The sequence below is a fragment of the Rattus norvegicus genome, chromosome 1, assembly GCF_036323735.1.
Source record: "Rattus norvegicus strain BN/NHsdMcwi chromosome 1, GRCr8, whole genome shotgun sequence".
Classification (NCBI taxonomy): Eukaryota; Metazoa; Chordata; class Mammalia; order Rodentia; family Muridae; genus Rattus; species Rattus norvegicus.
This window is the reverse complement of record NC_086019.1, coordinates 148,298,312-148,323,076: the sequence shown is the minus strand read 5'-3', so window position 1 is coordinate 148,323,076 and position 24,765 is coordinate 148,298,312. Positions and strand designations below refer to the sequence as shown.

Genomic DNA, 24,765 nt, shown 5'->3' with positions numbered 1-24,765 from the left:
CCTAACATTCAGGTGATAGAATCAGATGTATCTCTGTAATTTTGATGGTAGCTTGTTACACACATGCACATACATACACACACACACACACACACACACACACACACACACACATAAAACAACAACAACAATAAGAACAACAAAAACAGTCAACAAGAGTTATCATAATGAGAACATGAAGTAAAAAGAAATTATCAGTGGATATTGTTAAAATATATTAAATAAAAATATGGAAATAAAAATCAAGGTATCATAAAAAAACAAATTTGTACTAAATACAAAACACCAATGTAACCTTTCCACAGTTCCCATGTATGGGTTTGTTCTTGGTTCTCATAGTAACTTAAAAAGAAGGTTAGACAATGTCCAGAGACTTTGATGTCCTACAAATAAAGGAGAATGGTGTCCTCAAATTCCTTTCCGAAGGATCTTGATAAGATGACAATAACCTTGATTTTTAGATGAAGTAGTAAATCTACAAAAGGAAATGTGATCTACATCATGAATCTGAAGAAAACTTGAAAGAAGTTTTTGTTTGCAGCTAGGGATATTATTACCATTGAGAACCCTGCTGATGTCAGCATCTTCTCCTTCAGGAAAACCAACAAGTGAGCAAAGTGGAAGTTTGCTGCTGCCACTATAGCCATTCCCATTGCTGGACACTTCATGCCTAGGATCTTCACTAACCAGAATAAAGAAGCTTTCAGGAAGCCAGGGCTATCTCAGATCTGACTACCATCCCCTCACAAAGGTGTCTTATATCAACTTTCCCATAGTTGCCTTGGTAACACTGACTCTCCTCTGTGATAAATGGAAATGCCATTCCATGCAGTAACAAGAGAATTCACTCAGTGGCCCTAATGTTGTAGATGCTGGCATGAGAAAAATGCACTGGTATGACCCCACGAAGTATTCTATTTGTTTGGCACTATCTCCCATAATCACCTATGGAAGTATATGACTGATCTGTACTCCTCCAGAGGCTCTAATAGTAGAAAGAAGAGTAAAATTCATCTGAGAAGGCTATGGTCAAAGGGAAATAGTTCCTGAGTTCACTGCTTCTCAGCCAGACAAGGCTGGTACTATGCAGGTGCCCTCTGTATTAATCCAGTACTTCTCTACTAAAGACTGGAGTGTCCAGGTACAAGCACAGGTCAGTTGCTCCCAAAGTACAGACCACTGAGTGGGTTGGAGCCACCACTGAGTGGTCCTGAGCTGATCTGCTGACACAGGACCAAAGGAGAGAATAAGTGGGAGGAAAATAAAGTTCCAGAAAGCTTGGAAAAAACCGTAACTCTGGGTCAAAATAGTAATGTCCAATTAAATATAAAACATAATAATGGGAATCCAAGTGTCCCTTTACAGTAAAGGGAGCTCACTTCTCATACAGTAACATTCATTGTTATCCTCAGCCTTTCATCATTCAAAATTGCACAGCCACAGAAAATTAAAAGGAAATTTTTCTATGGAATGAAGAGGGAAGAATATGAAATGTTGTGTTACTTGCATTACCTATGAATCCAATAGCCTTCAAATAGGTGTTTATTCAGGTAGATTTAATTAGCCACTTCTCATTTACTAAGTCAAAAACTTAGCTAGTGATAACTCTGTTGGCAAAACATCAAAATCCAGGTAGCTGGTGGAACTCATTCATTTTCTACATACAGTATGTATTTAAATTCCAAGATAAAGAAATGAGTAGATTCAGTATTGGATAAAACATAGTTTCTAGTCCATGTACAACAAACAGACTCCTCACAATGTTCAAAGACAACAGAGGTGAACTGCATGAATTTGCAAAAAATTCCAAATGAGTGAACTCTATTCTTCCCCAAAAAATACTTTGAAATATTCTTATATTCTTTGACAGATCTCACATCCTCACATAACACATGGATGAAACCTGAGTTAGGGTTAGGGAAACAGCATTCAGTACATAATCTGTGTAGTGAATATAACCTAATTTTGACATGTTTGGAACATAAACTCTACTGCTCTATATTCTGTTTTTTGACTGACAACCAAGAACATCCACTTGATTTTATCTCTACGGTTTGCCATCAAACAAATAAACAGAAGCATTAATATTTTACCAAACATTTCTCTGATAGTTAAAGCTAACTGTGTCAAAAAGGAAGATCTACTACAAATAATTACCATGTTCTCAAACAGGGATGCAATTATTCCTAACTATAGTTGTAAACATGGAAGAAGATTGTTAACTGTACTTACAGGACCACGGTGGCATTCATCTGTGATGCTTGGGCCACTCCTATACATCTTTGCAAATACCACAGGTGAGATTACATGGGGTCGTAGTGAAACTGTCACCTTTCCTTCCAACTTTCTGAGTACCAAGATGGATTTGAGGGCATAGACTGGCATTATGTATGTTATGATTCAGAGGTTTAAGCATAAATTCTCACTTTCTGGCATGTACATGATATAGTTATTAAAAATAAATATGAAAAATTGAGATGTGAAGTTTTTTAATGTAAGATATTCTTACAAGTAGTTTTTGAGAAAAATCATGAAAGGGTAGAATTGCAATAACTATATAAAAAATTATACTTTCTAATGCTCCATGATTTTAACTAGGTTGCTTAGAAAGACTGGAATTTATGCATTCTATTTTCTTCATATTGTTTTTTTTATCCTGTAGCTATACTATGGGCCATTTCATCCTCTCCTAAGTGACCAGGAACACTATCCTTATCTGTACCAGATGTCTCCAAAGGACACATTTCTGGCCCTTGCCATGATGGCTTTGGTGGTCCATTTTAGCTGGAATTGGGTGGGACTAGCCATTTCAGATGATGAACCAGGCATTCAGTTTCTCTCTATGTTGAGAGGAGAGATGCACAAACACAGAGTCTGTTTAGCCTTTGTGAATATTGTCATAAAAAATGTACAATTATACCAGAAAAGAGCTGAAAAGTATTATAACCAGATCATGATGTCATCAGCCAAAGTTATAATCATTTATGGGGACTCAGATACTCTAAGTGCATATTTTAGACTGTGGCAACATTTAAGCATTAAGAGACTCTGGATCACCACCTCACAGTGGAATGGGGACACAAGTGAAGGAGACTTCCTTCTTACCTCCTTTCATGGGATTTTCATTTTTTCACATGCCCATTCTGAAATTCCTGGTTTTAAAAAATTCATCCAGACAGTGCAACCTTCTAACTACAGTAAAGCTACTTCCCTTGCTAGATTATGGTGGATGTATTTTAACTGTTCATTGCCGTCTCATTGTAAGAGACTGAAAAATTGTTCAACCAATATCCTACTAGAATGGTTATCCAGGTACCAGTTTGAAGTGTCCATGAGTAGGCCAAGTTACAATCTATACAATGCTGTCTACACTGTAGCCTATGCACTTCATGAAATGTTTATTCAACATACAGAACATTGGCAAAAGAATATTGGAGAACTGGAATTTTACTCCTAGAAGGTAATAGTATTCCCACTGAATAGTATAAAGTATCAACATATGGTTCAAAGTTTACCATATGTTCTAAATACAAGTATTCTACAAGACTTTCTCCCAAGTCAGTTTATTTCTGTAAACTTTTGCTGGATATAACATAAACCTGGTCCTAGTATGAATTAACATCAAGAGACAACAGTGTCCTGGAACCATTAGAATCAATACTATTGGTTAGTCACCACAATGTGACAGTAAGATGTTGTTGCTGAAGTCACTCATAGTAATTGCATCGAACATGAAATCAATCTGATACTCAACTGGAATCTCCACTCTTACTGACTAGTCTTCAGAGTGCTGCAAGGTGCTTATCTTACTACTGGAAGAAAAGAGAAATCATCAATTTCTCCCAAGTTAGAAACTCTGAAATCTATAATAATGGTATGTCAACAAGATTGTACCACAAATATTAGGGGGTTATCCAACCTAAGTCTAACTTTATCATTGGATTTAAGATCCACTCCATAACATGGTATCTATATCAGACACTGTTAGTAAAGCCAAAAATCCTAGAATGGATAGGTTATGGGCCCAAGGAAAAACCAACTATTCTGCTAAATGAAAATACAATAAAACAACCCTTAATAATGTGATGCTACACCTGTAGATCAAGGCATCACTCAACCCTAATCAGAGAATTTTCTTCCTGAGTAGGTAGTAACTAACATGGAGACCTACAACTGTACAAAATGCAGAGAGTGATAGACTTTGAAAGAATTTTTCCTAAATGGAATGTCTCTATCACATCATTCTTCCCAGAGATAATGAATCTTCATCAAAGAAGGGAAAGAAAAAATATGAGTCAGAATTGATTGAAGATTGTTTTAAAAAATATAATTTTATAAGCAGAACAGCATAGAAGCACATATGAACTCAGAGAAATTATGGTAGCATTCACAAGAACTCCCAAGCATGAGCCAGACAAAATTCTAGCACAAATAATAAGTGAGCACAAATTTCTACCTTTGCCCAAGAAGTTATTTGCAATTGATATCTTCCTAAAGAGGTAACATCAACTTTCTTCAATAGAATGACATTGCATATATTGGCTCGACTTCAGAGCAGGACCCATTCTCAAGAGCTGGCCTACACAAATTGGACTCAAAATTGGCTTATTCTTTGGTTTTGGGAGTTTTTAAGACTGGGAGAAAGAATAGGAAATTGGGTGTGTAATGATAGACAGAAGGGTGAGATGTCTTGAGATACCAGAAAGTATATGACAAAATTATAAAACTGTATAAAGATTCTCAAAGAACTTTTAAAAAGTAAAGAAAGAGTTTAAGTTGATGTTGTTTTTGCCCAGTGCACTTCTAACACATACCCATTATTGTATTTTCAACATTTGAAACAAAGTTTGTATACAGCAGCAAGAAACATGCATGCCCGTTAAATGATTAAGAAGTTGTTGGTTGATTTAATGAAGACTTTATTAACTTAAATATTTCTGCAACTGTATTTATGTACTAAGAAACTCTATTCATTAGCTGATGCTTTGATAATACTGGTGAATAAAAAGAGGTTGATAATATCTCACTCTCCATGAATATGATGAAGTTGTGAAAGTTGTAAGCCATTGATTCCATTGTGAAACTGATATTTCCAATGCATATTGATATTTAAGTCTAGATGCATATTTATTTCTTTTATTACATTGTGGACTTTATTAATGTAATGATTTGGAATAGATAAATGAAATTAGAAGCATTCAGTTTTTCAGATTTTCTGTACTAATATCCATGCATAGTTTAAACTACAACAATAAATTTATTTCAGATGGTTCATTTCTTGGAGAATAACAAATTTATAAATCCTTCTGGATATCAATTCAACATGAATCATAAAGGAAAATTGGGTACAGAATATGACATTCTCTATGCCATGAATCTTCTACCAACTCTTGGACGTAATGTGAAAATAGGAAAGTTTTTCCAACATTTTCTGCATAGTCAGCAATTATATATAACTGAAGATATGATAGAGTGGGATGCACATATTAGAAAGGTGAGTTGAACTTAACTATGCTTCCTAACTATAAATAAATAAATAAATAAATAAATAAATAAATAAATAAATAAATAGCACTTATTCATAATTTATATACCAAAACATGTCATAATGTTTATAATATTATTTTAAAACAATAAAATACCACTCAGATTTGTTGTACTTGTAAGTAAAAGAAAATTTTCAGTGACATGACTGCAAATCACAACTTTTATTGTGGAGTAAGACAAACTCTTTTTACTAACACATATCTAAATTTTGCTAGACACTACCTTCAGTCTGCAGTATGCCCTGCAGTTTAGGATTCCGAAAATTGCTTCTGAAAGGAAAGGCTATCTGTTGTTTTGATTGTATCCCGTGTCCAGAGAATGAAATTTCCAACATGACAGGTAATTAATTACACACCTTACCAATTAGTAGGTTGCATTTTAGCAAGAGGTGAGTTTGCCAGCCATTATATAGATGTGTTATTAAAGAATTCATTATAATGTAGTATATAATTTTTGTAGGTACTAGAAATTTTATAAGTGGTATTATCTGCCTTGTTTTAAGAGTTCCAGGAAAATTTTTAAATGTGATATAATTGGTAGTATATCAGGTAACTGATACACATAATAATTATTATAGAGTAAGTAGAAATAGATAAACAATAAAACTAAACTTTAATATCAAGATCAGTGTATAAACAGTTCAATAAAATGAATATTTATTTGTTTATTTATCTACATGCATACTTACTTACCCATTATTTTACACTCCACATTTTATTCCCCTCCCAGTCTACCCAACCCCGAGGGTTCCACACAACATACTTCCTCCTCGCCTCCCCCGTACTCCCCACCTCCACAAGGAAGTCCCCACCCCACCCACTCCACCCACCCCACCAGACCTCTAATCTTCCTGGGGCCTCCAGTCTTTTAAGGGTCAGGTGCATCTTCTCTGACTGAACCCAGACCCGGAAGTCCTCTGCTGTATATGTGTTGGAGGCCTCATCTCAGCTGGTGTATGCTGCCTGGTTGGTGATCCAAGTCTAAGAGATCTCAGGGGTCCAGGTTAATTGAGCTTGCTGGTCCTCCTACAGGGTTGCCCTCCTCCTTAGCTTCCTCCAGCATTTCCCTAATTCAACCAGAGGGGTCAGCAACTTCTATTCATTGTTGGGTGCACACATCTGCATCTGATTCAGCTGCTTATTGGGTCTTTCTGAAGGCAGTCATGATAGGTCCCTTTTTGTGAGTTTCTCATAACTTCAGTAATAGTGTGAATGTTTGGGCCTTCCCTTGAGCTGGATCCCACTTTGGACCTGTCACTGGACTTTTCTTTCCCCTTTTCCTCAGGCTCTTCTTTATTGTTGTCCCTGCAGTTTTTTCAGACAGAAAGAATTATGGCTCAGAGCTTTGGCTGTGGGATAGCAAACCCACCCCTCATTTGATACCCTGTCTTTCTGCTGGAGGTGGATTCAATAAGTTCCCTCCCCACTGTAGGGCCTTTCACCTAGGGTTCCCCCTTTAAGTCCAGAGAGTCTTTCACTACCCAGGTCTCTGGTATATTCTAGAGTGTCTTCCCAAACTCCTTCTTCCCAAGGTTGCCTGTTTCCATTCTTTTTCTGTTGTCCCTCAGGGCTTCAATCGTTTTTCCCCACCCAATACCAGATCATTGTCCCCTCTCCCCCAACCCCATTCTCTTTCCCTCCCTCCCTCCCTCCCTCCCTCCCTCCCTCCCTCCCTCCCCCTTTATGGTTGTTTCTGAGGAGTCCCCACTTGGGCCCTTCACATTGTTGACCTTTTTGTGTTCTGTGGACTCTGAGCAAAGTAGAGATGGATGTAGTGCTCAGACATAAAACAATGCATTAGAAATAATTTTCAGCATTAACTTAGACAGTGGTGTGTGTGTCTAATCCCAGCATTCACACTCAAGAGGCAAAGACATGTGAATCTCTGTGAGTTCAAGATCCATCACCTCCACAGAGTGGGTTCCATTACAGAGCTACACAGAAGAACCCTGTCTTGAAAACACAACAAAAACAACAACCAAAACAAATGTTCAGCATTTTTGGCTGTACAACATAGTGAATAATACAAGAAAAAGTTGAAATTAATACTGTATTGAAATATGGCAATAAAAATGTTTATTCACATGGCATTATAATATGAACATGAACTCAAAATTAATGAAGTAAATGCAATGTCTGTCAGTTCAACACAGAATAATATTATATTACAATTCTTTTATATCATAGTTGTATATATGTGTATATAGGAAACCTTAAAACAATATTTTTATTACATTTAGTAATTATAAAATGGTTACAAAAATCACAAGAATAAAAAAGTTGTTCTCAAACTTCCAACACAGTGACCGTTTAATATAGACCATTTAATATATCACAATGTTGTGATACCCAACCAACACACCACCATAAATTTATTTTTATTGCTATTTCATGAATGAAATTTTGCTGCTCTTTGAATCATACTCTTTGAATCATAATATAAAAAACTATCTATGTTTTCCAATGGTCTAAGGCAAAACCTATAAACAAATAATTCAACTCCTAAAGAACTGGGAAGCACTAGATTACCCACAGGATAAGATAACAGTTTAGAAAATAAGATCAAATTAAAATACTGAATAATACTGTATGCTGCTGATAGAAAGACTGATAATTCAAAGTATAGTAGGATATGCTTTACAAATTCAATTGAAATTTCAAACCTGAATGTCCAGCAGTGCAAATTTCAAGATAAGTTTGGAAGGAGAATCTTCCATCCACCTAGAATTATGTGTCATTGCTTATCATAAAGAGAGAGGAAATATTTTTGCATTGGTGTGTTCTCATTAAGAACTTGCCCTTTGAGTAAGTTGATCATCACTCAAAATTATTTTTAAAAAGTAGCGAAAAACCCACACCCACGGATCCCGGCCCGCAGCAGCTCTCTGCTCCCAAACCCCGCGGGAGAGAGACTTCACCGCCTGGTCAGGTGGGCACTCCTGAACTGCAGAGCGGAGGAGACCACCAACACTGCCCACCCCTGCCCACATCCCTGGCCCAAGAGGCAACTGTATAAGGCATCTGGGTTCCCGTAGGAGAGGGCCCAGGAGCGGCAGGATCCCTGCGCCTGAGACACCGCCGGAACCTGTGGGAAACAGACCGGATAAACAGTTCTCTGCACCCAAATCCCGTGGGAGGGAGAGCTGGACCTTCAGAGAGGCAGGCAAGCCTGGGAAGCCAGAAGAGACTGCACTATGCACACACATCTCGGACGCCAGAGGAAAACACCAAACCCCATCTGGAACCCTAGTGCACGGAAGCTCCCGGAAAAAGCAGCGCATATCTTCCTGGTTGCTGCCACCGCAGAGAGCTCCTGGGCAGCACCCCGCGAGCAAACCTGAGCCTCGGGACCACAGGTAAGACCAACTTTTCGGCTGCAAGTGACCGGCCTGGTGAACTCAAGACACAGGCCCACAGGAACAGCTGAAGACCTGTAGAGAGGAAAAACTACACGCCCGAAAGCAGAACACTCTGTCCCCATAACTGGCTGAAAGAAAACAGGAAAACAGGTCTACAGCACTCCTGACACACAGGCTTATAGGACAGTCTAGCCACTGTCAGAAATAGCTGAACAAAGTAACACTAGAGATAATCTGATGGCGAGAGGCAAGTGCAGGAACCCAAGCAACAGAAACCAAGACTACATGGCATCATCAGAGCCCAATTCTCCCACCAAAACAAACATGGAATATCCAAACACACCAGAAAAGAAAGATCTAGTTTTAAAATCATATTTGATCATGATGCTGGAGGACTTCAAGAAAGACGTGGAGAACTCCCTTAGAGAACAAGTAGAAGCCTACAGAGAGGAATCATAAAAATGCCTGAAAGAGTTCCAGGAAAACATAAATAAACAAGTAGAAACCCATAGAGAGGAGACAAAAAGATCCCTGAAAGAATTCCAGGAAAACACAATCAAACAGTAGAAGGAATTAAAAATGGAAATAGAAGCAAGCAAGAAAGAACACATGGAAACAACCCTGGACATAGAAAATCAAAAGAAGAGACAAGGAGCTGTAGATAGAAGCTTCACCAACAGAATACAAGAGATGGAAGAGAGAATCTCGGGAGCAGAAGATTCCATAGAAATCATTGACTCAACTGTCAAAGATAATGTAAAGCAGAAAAAGCTACTGGTCCAAAACATACAGGAAATCCAGGACTCAATGAGAAGATCAAACCTAAGGATAATAGGTATAGAAGAGAGTGAAGACTCCCAGCTCAAAGGACCAATAAATATCTTCAACAAAATCATAGAAGAAAACTTCCCTAACCTAAAAAAATGAGATACCCATAGGCATACAAGAAGCCTACAGAACTCCAAATAGATTGGACCAGAAAAGAAACACCTCCCATCACATAATAGTCAAAACACCAAACGCACAAAATAAAGAAAGAATATTAAAAGCAGTAAGGGAAAAAGGTCAAGTAACATATAAAGGCAGACCTATCAGAATCACACCAGACTTCTCGCCAGAAACTATGAAGGCAAGAAGATCCTGGACAGACGTCGTACAGACCCTAACAGAACACAAATGCCAGCCCAGGTTACTGTATCCGGCAAAACTCTCAATCAACATAGATAGAGAAACCAAGATATTCCATGACAAAACCAAATTTACACAATATCTTTCTACAAATCCAGCACCACAAAGGATAATAAAGGGTAAAGCCCAACATAAGGAGGCAAGCTATACCCTAGAAGAAGCAAGAAACTAATTGTCTTGGCAACAAAACAAAGAGAAGAAAAGCACACAAACATAACCTCACATCCAAATATGAATATAACAGGAAGCAATAATCACTATTCCTTAATATCTCTCAACATCAATGGCCTCAACTCCCCAATAAAAAGACATAGATTAACAAACTGGATACGCAACGAGGACCCTGCATTCTGCTGCCTACTGGAAACACACCTCAGAGACAAAGACAGACACTACATCAGCGTGAAAGGCTGGAAAACAACTTTCCAAGCAAATGGTCAAAAGAAGCAAGCTGGAGTAGCCATTCTAATATCAAATAAAATCAATTTTCAATTAAAAGTCATCAAAAAAGTTAAGGAAGGACACTTCATATTCATCAAAGGAAAAATCCACCAAGATGAACTCTCAATCTTAAATATCTATGCCACAAATACAAGGGCACCTACATACGTAAAAGAAACCTTACTAAAGCTCAAAACACACATTGCTCCTCACAAAATAATAGTGGGAGATTTCAACACCCCACTCTCATCAATGGACAGATCATGGAAATAGAAATTAAACAGAGATGTAGACAGACTAAGAGAAGTCATGAGCCAAATGGACTTAACAGATATTTATAGAACATTCTATCCTAAAGCAAAAGGATATACCTTCTTCTCAGATCCTCATTGTACTTTCTCCAAAATTGACCATATAGTTGGTCAAAAAACGGGCCTCAACAGGTACAGAAATATAGAAATAATCCCATGCGTGCTTTTGGACCACCACGGCCTAAAACTGGTCTTCATAACAATAAGGGAAGAATGCCAACATATACGTGGAAATTGAACAATGCTCTACTCAATGATAACCTAGTCAAGGAAGAAATAAAGAAAGAAATTTAAAACTTTTTAGAATTTAATGAAAATGAAGGTACAACATACCCAAACTTATGGGACACAATGAAAGCTGTGCTAAGAGGAAAACTCATAGCGCTGTGTGCCTGCAGAAAGAAACAGGAAAGAGCATATGTCAGCAGCTTGACAGCACACCTAAAAGCTCTAGAGGAAAAAGAAGCAAATACACCCAGGAGGAGTAGAAGGCAGGAAATAATCAAACCCAGAGCTGAAATCAACCAAGTAGAAACAAAAAGGTCCATAGAAATCAACAGAACCAAAATTTGGTTCTTTGAAAAAATCAACAATATAGATAAACCCTTAGCCAGACTAACGGGAGGACCCAGAGAGTGTGTCCAAATTAACAAAATCAGAAATGAAAAGGGAGACATAACAACTGAGCCAGAGGAAATTCAAAAAATCATCAGATCATACTATAAAAGCCTATATTCAACAAAACTTGAAAATCTACAGGAAATGGGCAATTTCCTAGACAGATACCAGGTACCGAAGTTAAATCAGGAACAGATAAACCAGTTAAACAACCCCATAACTCCTAAGGAAATAGAAGCAGTCATTAAAGGTCTCCCAACCAAAAAGAGCCCAGGTACAGACAGGTTTAGTGCAGAATTCTATCAAACCTGCATAGAAGACCTCATACCAATATTATCCAAACTTTTCCACAAAATTGAAACAGATGGATCACTCCCGATTTCCTTCTATGAAGCCACAATTACTCTTATACCTAAACCACACAAAGACCCAACAAAGAAAGAGGACTTCAGACCAATTTCCCTTATGAATATCGACGCAAAAATACTCAACAAAATTCTGGCAAACCGAACCCAAGAGCACATCAAAACAATCATCCACCATGATCAAGTAGGCTTCAACCCAGGCATGCAGGGATGGTTTAATATACAGAAAACCATCAACGTGATCCATTATATAAACAAACTGAAAGAACAAAACCACATGATCATTTCATTAGATGCTGAGAAAGCATTTGACAAAATTCAACACCCCTTCATGATAAAAGTCCTGGAAAGAATAGGAATTCAAGGCCCATACCTAAACATAGTAAAAGCCATATACAGCAAACCAGTTGCTAACATTAAACTAAATGGAGAGAAACTTGAAGCAATCCCACTAAAACCAGGGACTAGACAAGGCTGCCCACTCTCTCCCTGCTTATTCAATATAGTTCTTGAAGTTCTAGCCAGAGCAATCAGACAACAAAAGGAGGTCAAGGAGATACAGATTGGAAAAGAAGAAGTCAAAATATCACTATTTGCAGATGATATGATAGTTTATTTAAGTGATCCCAAAAGTTCCACCAGAAAACTACTAAAGCTGATAAACAACTTCAGCAAAGTGGTTGGGTATAAAATTAACTCAAATAAATCAATAGCCTTCCTCTACACAAAAGAGAAACAAGCCGAGAAAGAAATTAGGGAAACAACACCCTTCATAATAGACCCAAATAATATAAAGTACCTTGGTGTGACTTTAACCAAGCAAGTAAAAGATCTGTACAATAAGAACTTGAAGACACTGAAGAAAGAAATTGAAGAAGCCCTCAGAAGATGGAAAGATCTCCCATGCTCATGGATTGGCAGGATTAATATAGTAAAAATGGCCATTTTACCAAAAGCGATCTACAGGTTCAACGCAATCCCCATCAAAATACCAATCCAATTCTTCAAAGAGTTAGACAGAACAATTTGCAAATTCACCTGGAATAACAAAGAACCCAGGATAGCTAAAACTATCCTCAACAATAAAAGGACTTTAGGGGGAATCACTATCCCTGAACTCAAGCAGTATTACAGAGCAATAGTGATAAAAACTGCATGTTATTGGTACAGAGACAGACAGATAGACCAATGGAATAGAATTGAAGACCCAGAAATGAACCCACATACCTATGGTCACTTGATTTTTGACAAAGGAGCCAAAACCATCCAATGGAAAAAAGATAGCATTTTCAGCAAATGGTGTTGGTTCAACTGGAGGGCAACATGTAGAAGAATGCAGATTGATCCATGCTTATCACCCTGTACAAAGCTTAAGTCCAAGTGGATCAAGGACCTCCACATCAAACCTGATACACTCAAACTAATAGAAGAAAAACTAGGGCAGCATCTTGAACACATGGGCACTGGAAAAAATTTCCTGAACAAAACACCAATGGCTTATGCTCTAAGATCAAAAATCGACAAATGGGATCTCATAAAACTGCAAAGCTTCTGTAAGGCAGAGGACACTGTGGTTACGACAAATCGGCAACCAACAGATTGGGAAAAGATCTTTACCAATCCTACAACAGATAGAGGCCTTATATCCAAAATATACAAAGAACTCAAGAAGTTAGACCACAGGGAGACAAATAACCCTATTAAAAAATGGGGTTCAGAGCTAAACAAAGAATTCACAGCTGAGGAATGCCAAATGGCTGAGAAACAACTAAAGAAATGTTCAACATCTTTAGTCATAAGGGAAATGCAAATCAAAACAACCCTGAGATTTCACCTCACACCAGTGAGAATGGCTAAGATCAAGAACTTAGGTGACAGCAGATGCTGGCGAGGATGCACAGAAAGAGGAACACTCCTCCATTTTTGGTGGGATTGCAGACTGGTACAACCATTCTGGAAATCAGTCTGGATGTTCCTCAGAAAATTGGACATTGAACTGCCTGAGGATCCAGCTATACCTCTCTTGGGCATATACCCAAAAGATGCCCCAACATATAAAAAAGACAGGTGCTCCACTATGTTCATCGCAGCCTTATTTATAATAGCCAGAAGCTGGAAAGAACCCAGATGCCCTTCAACAGAGGAATGGATACAGAAAATGTGGTACATCTACACAATGGAATATTACTCAGCTATCAAAAATAACGGCTTTAGGAAATTCGTAGGCAAATGGTTGGAACTGGAAAATATCATCCTAAGTGAGCTAACCCAATCACAGAAAGACATACATGGTATGCACTCACTGATAAGTGGCTATTAGCCCAAATGCTTGAATTACTTTAGATGCCTAGAACAAATGAAACTCAAGACGGATGATCAAAATGTGAATGCTTCACTCCTTCTTTAAAAGGGGAACAAGAATACCCTTGGCAGGGAAGAGAGAGTCAAAGATTAAAACAGAGACTGAAGGAACTACCATTCAGAGTCTGCCCCACATGTGGCCCATACATATACAGCCACCCAATTAGACAAGATGGATGAAGCAAAGAAGTGCAGACCGACAGGAGCCGGATGTAGATCGCTCCTGAGAGACACAGCCAGAATACAGCAAATACAGAGGCGAATGCCAGCAGCAAACCACTGAACTGAGAATAGGACCCCCGTTGAAGGAATCAGAGAAAGAACTGGAAGAGCTTGGAGGGGCTCGAGACCCCATATGTACAACAATGCCAAGCAACCAGAGCTTCCAGGGACTAAGCCACTACCTAAAGACTATACATGGACTGACCCTGGACTCTGACCTCATAGGTAGCAATGAATATCCTAGTAAGAGCACCAGTGGAAGGGGAAGCCCTGGGTCCTCCTAAGACTGAACCCCCAGTGAACTAGAATGGTGGGGGGAGGGCGGCAATGGGGGGAGGGTTGGGAGGTGAACACCCATAAGGAAGGGGAGGTGGGGAGGGGGATGTTTGCCCAGGAACCAAAGAATTATTATTAAGTATTAAATAAATTTTAAAAAAAGATGTAAAAAAATGTAGTGAAAATACGAAGTGCTCTAGTCTACTAAAATTCTCACATAGAAACATAACACAAAAAAAGTACTTTTGAGATGTAGTGACATCATGTGCTAATTATTTCATAGAATTTTGCCTTCCTAATAGTACTAGTTAGGGCTTTTAAAAGGAGATTTGAAGGAGTATGTATATCCAAGAAATAATGCCAATTTCTCAAGACTTTCCAATGCATTAATTTAAAATTTATGTGAAAAATAGAGAAAACTAAAAGTGATGATACTTCCTTTCCTATAACAGACATGGATCAATGTGTGAAGTGTCCAAATAGTCAGTATGCCAACATAAAACAAAGTCGCTGCCTAAAGAAAGTTTTGACCTTCCTGGCTTATGAAGACCCCTTGGGAATGGTTCTGGCCTCCTTGGCCCTGTGCTTCTCTGCTCTCACAGCTGTTATACTTGGTATCTTTTTGAAACACCAAGACAATCCCATTGTCAAGGCAAATAACCGACTTCTCAGTTACATTCTGCTCATCTCTCTCATATTTTGTTTTCTTTGTTCCTTGCTCTTCATTGGCCATCCCTATACGGCTACCTGCATCCTGCAGCAAGCCACATTTGCAGTTGTTTTCACTCTAGCAGTTTCCACTATTTTGGCTAAAACAATTACTGTAGTAATGGCATTCAAGATCACTGATCCAAGAAAAAAGATAAGACAGATGTTAGTAACAAGAGCACCTAACTATGTCATTCCCATCTGCACCATGATCCAACTTATTCTCTGGGCAACCTGGCTAGGAACATCTCCACCATTTGTTGATACTGATCCACACTTTGAACATGGCCACATCATCATTGTCTGCAACAAGGGTTCAGTTATTGCCTTCTTTTTTTTTTTTTTTTCGGTTCTAATTTGTTTTTTATTTCCAGTGCCAGTCATTTTTTTTCTGATCATTTTCACTTTTCATTTAACTGTGTCACTTTTATCTGTTGCTGCTTTTATCTCTTTCCAAAGCTGAAAAGCATCACTAGGAATTTTCTTTGGTCCCCTAGTTCTCCCTGAACTGCTTTTCTTAACCTGGACCAAATTCTGCAATCCAGAAATTTACATTCAGAGAAAGAATGTGGAAGATTGCTAATGAAGTCCAAGAATTTCATCAACTGATGGTGTCCTGTTTACATTCTCTTTACCAGAAATACAGTTCACAGAACTTCTGCAAACAAGTGTTGCAGAATGCATGTTACAGTGAATTAATCTTGTAAGCTATACATGTGTCCACAGCAGATGGCAGGATTTCCTTACCTTAATCTTTTTTTTTCTTTTCTTTTTTTTTATTAACTTGAGTATTTCTTATATACATTTCGAGTGTTATTCCCTTTCCCGGTTTCCGGGCAAAAATCCCCCTCCCACCTCCCCTTCCTTATGGGTGTTCCCCTCCCTCCCCCTTACAGCCCTCCCCCCATAGTCTAGTTCACTGGGGGTTCAGTATTAGGAGGACCCAGGGCTTCCCCTTCCACTGGTGCTCTTACTAGGATATTCATTGCTACCTATGAGGGTGTTCTTTCCCTAATTTCTTTCTCGGCTTGTTTCTCTTTTGTGTAGAGGAAGGCTATTGATTTATTTGAGTTAATTTTATACCCAGCCACTTTGCTGAAGTTGTTTATCAGCTTTAGTAGTTTTCTGGTGGAACTTTTGGGATCACTTAAATATACTATCATATCATCTGCAAATAGTGATATTTTGACTTCTTCTTTTCCGATCTGTATCCCCTTGACCTCCTTTTGTTGTCTGATTGCTCTGGCTAGAACTTCAAGAACTATATTGAATAAGCAGGGAGAGAGTGGGCAGCCTTGTCTAGTCCCTGATTTTAGTGGGATTGCTTCAAGTTTCTCTCCATTTAGTTTAATGTTAGCAACTGGTTTGCTGTATATGGCTTTTACTATGTTTAGGTATGGGCCTTGAATTCCTATTCTTTCCAGGACTTTTATCATGAAGGGGTGTTGAATTTTGTCAAATGCTTTCTCAGCATCTAATGAAATGATCATGTGGTTTCGTTCTTTCAGTTTGTTTATATAATGGATCACGTTGATGGTTTTCCGTATATTAAACCATCCCTGCATGCCTGGGATGAAGCCTACTTGATCATGGTGGATGATTGTTTTGATGTGCTCTTGGATTCGGTTTGCCAGAATTTTATTGAGTATTTTTGCGTCGATATTCATAAGGGAAATTGGTCTGAAGTTCTCTTTCTTTGTTGGGTCTTTGTGTGGTTTAGGTATAAGAGTAATTATGGCTTCATAGAAGGAAATCGGGAGTGATCCATCTGTTTCAATTTTGTGGAATAGTTTGGATAATATTGGTATGAGGTCTTCTATGAAGGTTTGATAGAATTCTGCACTAAACCCGTCTGTACCTGGGCTCTTTTTGGTTGGGAGACCTTTAATGACTGCTTCTATTTCCTTAGGAGTTATGGGGTTGTTTAACTGGTGTATCTGTTCCTGATTTAACTTCGGTACCTGGTATCTGTCTAGGAAATTGCCCATTTCCTGTAGATTTTCAAGTTTTGTTGAATATAGGCTTTTATAGTAAGATCTGATGATTTTTTTAATTTCCTCTGAATCTGTAGTTATGTCTCCCTTTTCATTTCTGATTTTGTTAATTTGGACACACACTCTGGGTCCTCTCGTTAGTCTGGCTAAGGGTTTATGTATCTTGTTGATTTTCTCAAAGACCCAACTTTGGGTTCTGTTGATTCTTTCTATGGTCCTTTTTGTTTCTACTTGGTTGATTTCAGCTCTGAGTTTGATTATTTCCTGCCTTCTACTCCTCCTGGGTGTATTTGCTTCTTTTTGTTCTAGAGCTTTTAGGTGTGCTGTCAAGCTGCTGACATATGCACTTTCCTGTTTCTTTCTGCAGGCACTCAGCGCTTTGAATTTTCCTCTTAGCACAGCTTTCATTGTGTCCCATAAGTTTGGGTATGTTGTACCTTCATTTTCATTAAATTCTAAAAAGTCTTTAATTTCTTTCTTTATTTCTTCCTTGACCAGGTTATCATTGAGTAGAGCATTGTTCAATTTCCACGTATATGTGGGCATTCTTCCCTTATTGTTATTGAAGACCAGTTTTAGGCCGTGGTAGTCTGATAGCACACATGGGATTATTTCTATCTTTCTGTACCTGTTGAGGCCCGTTTTTTGACCAACTATATGGTCAATTTTGGAGAAAGTACAATGAGGAGCTGAAAAGAACGTATATCCTTTTGCTTTAGGATAGAATGTTCTATAAATATCTGTTAAGTCCATTTGGCTCATGACTTCTCTTAGTCTGTCTACGTCTCTGTTTAATTTCTGTTTCCATGATCTGTCCATTGATGAGAGTGGGGTGTTGAAATCTCCCACTATTATTGTGTGAGGTGCAATGTGTGTTTTGAGGTTTAGTAAGGTTTCTTTTACGTATGTAGGTGCCCTTGTATTTGGGGCATAGATATTTATGATTGAGAGTTCATCTTGGTGGATTTTTCTTTTGATGAATATGAAGTGTCCTTCCTTATCTTTTTTGATGACTTTTAATTGAAAATTGATTTTATTTGATATTAGAATGGCTACTCCAGCTTGCTTCTTCTGACCATTTGCTTGGAAAGTTGTTTTCCAGCCTTTCACGCTGAGGTAGTGTCTGTCTCTGAGGTGTGTTTCCAGTAGGCAGCAGAATGCAGGGTCCTCGTTGCGTATCCAGTTTGTTAATCTATGTCTTTTTATTGGGGAGTTGAGGCCATTGATGTTGAGAGATATTAAGGAATAGTGATTATTGCTTCCTGTTATATTCATATTTGGATGTGAGGTTATGTTTGTGTGCTTTTCTTCTCTTTGTTTTGTTGCCAAGTTGATTAGTTTCTTGCTTCTTCTAGGGTATAGCTTGCCTCCTTATGTTGGGCTTTAGCCTTTATTATCCTTTGTAGTGCTGGATTTGTAGAAAGATATTGTGTAAATTTGGTTTTGTCATGGAATATCTTGGTTTCTCTATCTATGTTAATTGAGAGTTTTGCAGGATACAGTAACCTGGGCTGGCACTTGTGTTCTCTTAGAGTCTGTATGACATCTGTCCAGGATCTTCTGGCCTTCATAGTTTCTGGCGAAAAGTCTGGTGTGATTCTGATAGGTCTGCCTTTATATGTTACTTGACCTTTTTCCCTTACTGCTTTTAATATTCTTTCTTTATTTTGTGCGTTTGGTGTTTTGACAATTATGTGACGGGAGGTGTTTCTTTTCTGGTCCAATCTATTTGGAGTTCTGTAGGCTTCTTGTATGCCTATGGGTATCTCTTTTTTTAGGTTAGGGAAGTTTTCTTCTATGATTTTGTTGAAGATATTTACTGGTCCTTTGAGCTGGGAGTCTTCACTCTCTTCTATACCTATTATCCTTAGGTTTGATCTTCTCATTGAGTCCTGGATTTCCTGTATGTTTTGGACCAGTAGCTTTTTCCGCTTTACATTTTCTTTGACAGTTGAGTCAATGATTTCTATGGAATCTTCTGCTCCTGAGATTCTCTCTTCCATCTCTTGTATTCTGTTGGTGAAGCTTGTATCTACAGCTCCTTGTCTCTTCTTTTGGTTTTCTATATCCAGGGTTGTTTCCATGTGTTCTTTCTTGATTGCTTCTATTTCCATTTTTAATTCCTTCAACTGTTTGATTGTGTTTTCCTGGAATTCTTTCAGGGATTTTTGTGTCTCCTCTCTATGGGTTTCTACTTGTTTATTTATGTTTTCCTGGAATTCTTTCAGGCATTTTTGCGATTCCTCTCTGTAGGCTTCTACTTGTTCTCTAAGGGAGTTCTTCACGTCTTTCTTGAAGTCCTCCAGCATCATGATCAAATATGATTTTGAAACTAGATCTTGCTTTTCTGGTGTGTTTGGATATTCCATGTTTATTTTGGTGGGAGAATTGGGCTCTGATGATGCCATGTAGTCTTGGTTTCTGTTGCTTGGGTTCCTGCACTTGCCTCTTGCCATCAGATTATCTCTAGTGTTACTTTGTTCAGCTATTTCTGACAGTGGCTAGACTGTCCTATAAGCCTGTGTGTCAGGAGTGCTGTAGACCTGTTTTCCTGTTTTCTTTCAGCCAGTTATGGGGACAGAGTGTTCTGCTTTTGGGCGTGTAGTTTTTCCTCTCTACAGGTCTTCAGCTGTTCCTGTGGGCCTGTGTCTTGAGTTCACCAGGCAGGTCACTTACAGCAGAAAAGTTTGTCTTACCTGTGGTCCCAAGGCTCAAGTTTGCTCACGGGGTGCTGCCCACGAGCTCTCTGCGGCGGCAGCAACCAGGAAGATATGTGCCGCCCTTTCCGGGAGCTTCCGTGCACTAGGGTTCCAGGTGGGGTTTGGTGTTTTCCTCTGGCGTCCGAGATGTGTGTGCAGAGTGCAGTCTCTTCTGGTTTCCCAGGCGTGTCTGCCTCTCTGTAGGTTTAGCTCTCCCTCCCACGGGATTTGGGTGCAGAGAACTGTTTATCCGGTCTGTTTCCTTCAGGTTCCAGCGGTGTCTCAGGCGCAGGGGTCCTGCCACTCCTGGGCCCTCCCCTACGGGAACCCAGAGGCCTTATACAGTTTCCTCTTGGGCCAGGGATGTGGGCAGGGATGGGCAGTGTTGGTGGTCTCCTCCGCTCTGCAGCCTCAGGAGTGCCCACCTGACCAGGCGGTGAGGTCTCCAGTTATTGCCTTCTACTGTGTCCTGGGTTACTTTGGCTTATTAGCCCTAGGGAGTTTCACCTTAGCTTTTCTGGCCAGAAATCTGCCTGATACATTCAATGAAGCAAAGTTCCTGACATTTAACATGTTGGTATTCTGTAGTATGTGGATTACTTTTCTCCCTGTCTATCATAGCACCAAGGGAAAAGCAATAGTGGTTGTGGAACTCTTCTCTATCTTGACTTCCAGTGCAGGGTTGCTTGTTTGTATTTTTGTCCCAAAGTGCTTTACAATCTTTTTAAGGCCAGACCTGAATTTTACTCAAAGGTTCAGTGGCACACATACTAAAATTGAAAATACAGCTTAAATTTTAGTAATATCTTGTTTGTCGACCTATGAAATTTGGTTATTTTATAAAGAGGCCCATAATACAAACTAGAGGGGAAAACAGCAAATTCAACAAATGGTTATTGTTAAATGAAATAAATGTATATAGAAAAATGAAAATAGGTTCATATTTATCACTATGGGCAAGACTCAATTTCTAATGTATTAATGACTTCAACGTAATACCAGATACCTTGAATATGATACAAAAGAAAGAGGGGAATAGTCTTGAATTCTTTGGTTAGGAAAAGGTTTTCTGTAAAGGACACTAATAGCATGGGCATTAAGACAAATAATGAATGAACGGGTCCTCTAGAAACTGAAAAATTTCTGTAGGGCAAAAGATAAAATCATTCATTTAAAGTGTCAGCCCACAGAATGAGAAAAGTTCTTTACCAATTATACACCTAATAGAAGATTAGTATCTAAAATATATAAGGAACTTTACAAAACACTGGACATCAAGAAAACAAATGACTTAATTTCCCACTTTTAAAATGAGGTACAGATCTAAACAAAGAATTCTCAAAAGAAGAAATAAAATATGTAGCAGAGGTTGCATTATCCGGCATCAATGGGATGGTAGGCCCTTCCTCCTGTGAAGGCTTGATGCCCCAGCATAGAGAGATGCTAGAGAGGTAAGGCAGGAGTTGATGGGAAGCACCCTCTTATAGACCAAGGAAAAGAGTAATGAGATGGAGGGGTTTCACAGAGGATAAATAAAAAGAGAAAAATATTTAGAATGTAAATAACTTAAAAACCAATGAAAATGGAGAGACTGAAATGAGATGATTAAATGAGAAAGTGGGAATATGAGAGGAATGAGAAATAGACTATGAAAAGAGGGAAGTACCGCTAAAGGATATTGGAGGGGTCATATGGAAACCTACTAATCTATAAACTTCTTAAAATATACACATATATGATGAAATATATCTAAATAGAGTCACTAAATACCAGGGGAAGACAATGATCCACTTATTCGTTTTTTACCACCAAGCAAAACTTCCAGTTCCAGTATATAGTTGGCCTAAAGGGTCTCATGGAAACCAAAAACATAAAAATAATCAAAATCGCAGGCTATTTTCAAGACTCTTAGTTGCTCCCCGCAAACTGATAGTAAGGTAATATTGCTAAAGAAAGCACATCCCTCACTGAAGATGGAAAATTCAAGGTCTTGTCTAACTACAGTCTTTATCCCTACTCAGAACTCCCTAGAACTCTGCATACTATCAGAGGAGAAAGTTAACATCAGCCCAGGTACAAACTCTACCATCTAAAATGGTAACCTGTTTGAATTATAGGTCAATGAAATAGAGATAGAAACATTTTAGAATAAGAAACCACTATCACGTTGGATTTAAGGTCAATGTCCTGAGGTAGAAAGAAAAAAATCATCAGATCCTACTACAAAATTCTACATTCAAAAAAACTGGAAAATCTGGAGGAAATGGACAATTTTCTAGACAAATACTAGGGACCAAAGTTAAATCATGAAACCATCTAAACAACTCCATAACTCCTAAAGAAATGGAAGCAGTTAATAAAAGTCTCCCAACCAGAGCACAGGACCATATGGGTTCAGTGCAGAATTCTATCAGACCTTCATAGAAGCCCTCATATCAATACTGTCCAAACTATTCCACAAAAATAGAAAAAGACAGAGCACTACCAAATTCCTTATATGAAGCAACAATTCATCTTATACCTAAACCACACAAAGACCCAACAAAGAGAACTTCAGACCAATTTCCCTTATAAATATTGACACAAAAATACTCAATAAAATTCTTGCAAACCAAACTCAAGGACATATCAAAACAATCATCCATCATGACCAAGTAGGCTTCATCTCAGGGATGCAGGGATGGTTCAATGTATGGAAATCCATCAATGTAATCCACTTTATAAACAAACTCAAAGATAAACACCACATGACCATTTCATTAGATGCTGAGAAAACATTTGACAAAAAGCAATATACAGCAAACCAGTAGCTAACATCAAATCAAATGGAGAGAAACTTGAAGCAATCCCACTGAATTCAGGGAGGAGACAAGACTACCCACTCTCTCCCTACTTATTCAATACAGTAATTGAAGTCCTAGCCAGAGCAATCAGACAATGAAAGGAGATCAAAGGGATACAGATTGGAAAGGAAAAAGGCAAAATATCACTATTTGCAGTTGATATGGTAGTATACTTAACTGACCTCAAAAGGTCCACTAGAGAACTACTAAGCCTGATAAACAACTTCAGCAAAGTGGCTGAAGTTAACTCTACAAATCAGTAGCCTTCCTCTACTCAAAGGATTAACAGGCTGAGAAAGAAATTGGGAAAATGACACCCTTCACAATAGTCCCATATAATATAAAATACTTCAGTGTGACTTTAACCAAGCATGTGAAAGATCTGTATGTCAAGAACTTCAAATCTCTGAGGATAGAAATTGAAGATCTCAGAAGATGGAAAAACCTCACATGCTCATGGATTGGCAGGGTTAACGTAGTAAAAATGGCAATCTTGCTGAAAGTAATCTACAGATTCAATGCAATCCCCAACAAAATTCCAACTCAATTTTTCATAGAGACAGAAAGAGCAATTTGAAAATTCATTTGGAATAACAAAAAGACAGGATAGCAAAAAGTATACTCAACAATGAACGAATTTCTGGGGGAATCACCACACCTGACCTCAAGCAGTATTACAGAGCAATAGTGATAAAAACTGTACAGTATTGGTACAGAGACAGGCAGATAGATCAGTGGAATAGAATTGAAGACCGAGAAATGAACCCACACACCTATGGTCATTTGATCTTTGACAAAGGGGCTAAAACCATCAAGTGGAAAACGGATAGCATTTTTAACAGATGGTGCTGGTTCAACTGGAGGTCACCATGTAAAAAAAATACAAATTGATCCATTCTTATTGCCCTGTACAAAGTCCAAGTGGATCAAAGACCTCCACATCAAACTAGATACATTCAAACTAATAAAAGAAAATGTGGGGCAGTCTAAAACACATGTGCACTGGGGAAATTTTCCTGAATAAAACACCAATGGCTTATGCTCTAAGATCAAAAATTTACAAATGGGACCTCATAAAACTACAAAGCTTTGTAAGGAAAATGACACTATCATTAGGACAAAACAGCAACCAACAAATTGGGAAAAGATCTTTAACAGTCCTACATCCTATAGATGGCTAATATCCTAAATACTAAGAACTCAAGAATTTAGACTCCAGAGAGCCATATAACCCTATTAAAAATGGGGTTCAGAGCAAAACGAAGAATTCTCGGCTGAGGAATATCAAATGGCTGAGATGTACCTAAAAAAAAATATTCAACATACTTAGTCATCAGGGAAATGCAAATCAAAACAACCCTGAGATTCCACCTCACACCAGTCAGAATGGCTAAGATAAAGAAGTCAGGTGACAGCAGATGCTGCCAAGGATGTGGAGAAAAAGTAACACTCATCCATTGTGGATGAGATTGCAAACTGATACAATCACTCTGGAAATCTGTCTGAGGTTTTAGCAGAAAAGTGGACATTGCACTACCTGATGACCCAGCTACACCTCCCTTGGGCATATACCCTAAAGATGCTCCAAGATACAAAAAGGCACATGCTTCACTATGTTTATAGCACCCTTATTTATAATAGCCAGCAACTGAATAGAACCCAGATGCCCTTCAAAAGAGTAATGAATACAGAAAATGTGCTACATCTACACAATGTAGTATTATTTAGCTGTCAAAACAATGACTTCATGAAATTCGTAGGCAAATGGATGAAACTACAAAATATCATCCTAAGTAAGGCTACCCAATCACAGAAAAACACACATAGTATGCAC

The 24,765-nt window shown here is 38.4% G+C and overlaps 2 pseudogenes; both read left to right on the top strand.

Moving 5' to 3' along the window:
• Positions 1–399: 399 nt before the first annotated feature.
• Vmn2r116l-ps26 (vomeronasal 2, receptor 116 like, pseudogene 26) lies at positions 400–20,881 on the top strand (annotated as a pseudogene).
• On the top strand, positions 20,537–20,878 carry Vom2r-ps63 (vomeronasal 2 receptor, pseudogene 63; annotated as a pseudogene).